The sequence below is a fragment of the Brassica rapa genome, unplaced genomic scaffold (genome assembly GCF_000309985.2).
Source record: "Brassica rapa cultivar Chiifu-401-42 unplaced genomic scaffold, CAAS_Brap_v3.01 Scaffold0190, whole genome shotgun sequence".
In the NCBI taxonomy this organism is placed as follows: domain Eukaryota; kingdom Viridiplantae; phylum Streptophyta; class Magnoliopsida; order Brassicales; family Brassicaceae; genus Brassica; species Brassica rapa.
In genome coordinates, this window is record NW_022610134.1 from 25,001 (window position 1) to 28,070 (window position 3,070).

A 3,070-nucleotide genomic window follows, 5' to 3' on the forward strand; every position below is an offset into this window, starting at 1 on the left:
TTTAATGACCTTGAACGGCCCCAAGTATCTCGGATCTAACTTCCGTCTCCCGGAAATTCGGACTCTTCCTTTGAAGGTAATCTTTTGAGATACACCAAGTCACCTACTTGAAACTCGAGATCTTTCCTTCTTCGATCTGCGTAGTTCTTTGGCGGTCTTGTGCCTGTGTCATCTTGTCCCTCAAGAACTTGATCTTTTCGGTGTCTCTTCGACAATCTCCGGACCAATTATACTGCATTCCCCAACTTGGGTCCAGCACAAGGGTGTCCTGCATGGACGCCCATACAGAGCTTCGTATGCGACATGCCAATACTACTATGGAACTATTATTGTAAGCAAATTTCACCAGAGGTAGATGTTTCTCCCAGGAATCACCCCAGTCTAAAACACATGCTCGCAACATATCTTCCAATGTCTGGATCGTGCGTTCAGACTGTCCATCCGTCTGTGGGTGATATGCTGTACTCATGTTCACTCTTGTTCCTAAAGCTTTTTGGAAAGCTTTCCAGAAGTAGATGTAAACCTTGAATCCCTATCTGAAACTATGCTTTTCGGCACACCATGTAGTCGAACGATCTCATCAATGTACATACGTACAATCTGATCGACCCCATTCGACTTCTTGATAGCCAGAAAGTGTGCTGATTTGGTTAGGCGATCGACCACAACCCAAACCGCATCTTTCTTACAAAGTCCATTGTGATGTGATCCCATTTCCATTCCGGAATAGGCAAGCTTTGCAATAACCCACTGGGCACTTGATGTTCTGCTTTGATGAGTTGGCAAGTGGAAAACTTGGCAACCCACTCTGCGACATCTGCCTTCATAATAAATTTTCTTAAGGTTCTTGTACATCTTGGTAGCACCAGGATGAACCGAGAATCTGGACTTATGAGCTTCCCTCATAATCTCTTCCTTTAGACCTCTAGCATTAGGAACACTGATCCGACCGTTTACTAAGATGGTACCATCCTTTGCAGTCTAGTACTCCGTCCTATCATTCTGAGCAACCTTGTTCAGGTTCTCGTCCTGACCTTGAGCCAACCGAATTCGGGTAAGCAGGTCGGCCTGATTGACCGCCTCTAATCCGAGTGGTTCAGACTCTTTGGTTCTTGCGTTCAACCGTAGGGCACGAACCGTACCGTCCAGGTCGTCCGCTTCTCGTTCGGCTGATACGTCGGCCCTTCTCCGGCTCAAGGCATCTGCGACCAGATTAGCCTTTTCCGGATGGTAGGTGATATCCAGATCGTAATCAGCTACAAACTCCATCCACCTTCTCTGCCTTAAGTTTAACTCAGGTGGGTGAATATATACTTAAAGACTCTTATGGTCCGTAAGTATCTGAACCTTGGCACCATACAAGTATGATCGCCAAATCTTTAACGCGACCACTACCGCAGCCATTTCGAGGTCATGGGTGGTGTAGTTTCCCTCATGTTTTCTCAACTGCCTTGAGGCATAGGCAATGACCTTCCCAAGCTGGGTTAGTACGCAACCTAGTCCTGTTATGGACGCGTCCCTATAAACCACATATGGTTGGTCGGGCCTCTAGAAGAACCAGAATGGGTGTGCTAGTCAGCATGTCCTTAAGTGCGGAAAAGCATTTCCCACACTCCTCAGACCATGTGAACTAAACGTTCTTCCCGGTCAACCATGTCATAGGCTGAGACAAGATTGCGAATCCTTTCACAAACTTTCTATAATAGCCTGCCAGCCCTAGGAAGCTTCTGACTTCCGTGGCACTGCGTGGTCTGGGCCAATCCTTGATTGCCCTGATCTTCTCTGGATCCACTGAGACCCTGGCCGGACACAATGTGGCTGAGAAACCCAATGCTCTTCTGCCAAAAACTGCATTTACTGAGTTTTGCGTAGAGCTTGTGTTCCCGTAATCGTTCCAGCACGGCTCTCAAGTGTTTCCGATGAGATTCCTCATCCTTGGAGTAAATCAGGATATCATCAATGAAGATGATCACTGATTCATCCAGGAAGTCTCGGAACACGCTGTTCATCATTTTCATGATGCAGCAGGCGTATTGGTCAGACTGAATGGCATAACCACAAACTCGTAGTGGCCGTACCTGGTCTGGAATGCTGTCTTTCTAATATCATTTGGCTCTATAGGGATCTGATGATCCCTGAGGCCAAATCAATCTTAGAAAAACACTTGGCTCCTTTGAGTTGATCCAACAACTCGTCTATTCTGGGCAACGGGTATTTGTTCTTCACAGTAACCCTATTCAAACCTCGATAGTCAATACACACAGACGCATGCTACCATCCTTCTTTTTCACAAAAAGGACTGGTGCACCCCAAGGGGAGCTACTTGGACGTATGAAACCCCTTGTCCAGCAATTCTTCTAATTGCTTTTAGCTCGGCCATCTCGGCCAGAGCCGTTTGATACAGACTCTGGACAGCGGAGCTGTCCCTTGTTCTAGTTCAATCGTAAATGGATCCGACCTATCAGGGGGGGGGGGATACCTTGTAGTGAACGGAACACATCTGGGAACTCAGACACCAACGGGTCCTCAGATAGATCTTTCTGATCATCAGACCTGCCGTGCTCCATAGTGGTAATTGTGGTCAAATATGCTTCACAACCCCATCTAAGCATCCGTCCTGCTCGGATTTCTGACACCACTACTCTATCCAGAGCCGGACTCATATTCAGACTTTGGTACTGGATCGGGTGAGGTTCATTGTCCAACCGTACACATCCTCTGTGGCAGTCGAGAGTGGCCCGATACTTTCCCAACCAATCCATGCCTAGGATCACATCATGATTCTGTAGGCGCAACACAATCAGATCTACAGGCAGATTTTTCTCCTGGATCATTACCGGAATAAAGTCATGAGCCCTAGTGAGTGCATGATTTTCCCACCGGCGCTCTCACTAGTCTCGAATATCCCAGAACAGAGGGCGAACAGACCCTTTCCGACCAGTTCCGGACTCACAAAAACTATATGTAGCCCCTGTGTCGAAAAGTACGTGGGTTTCAACACCACCAACAAACCGCAACAAACCGCAAATACTCTCCAGTTCTGCTCACCTCCGGCCTTAAGCCTCAAATG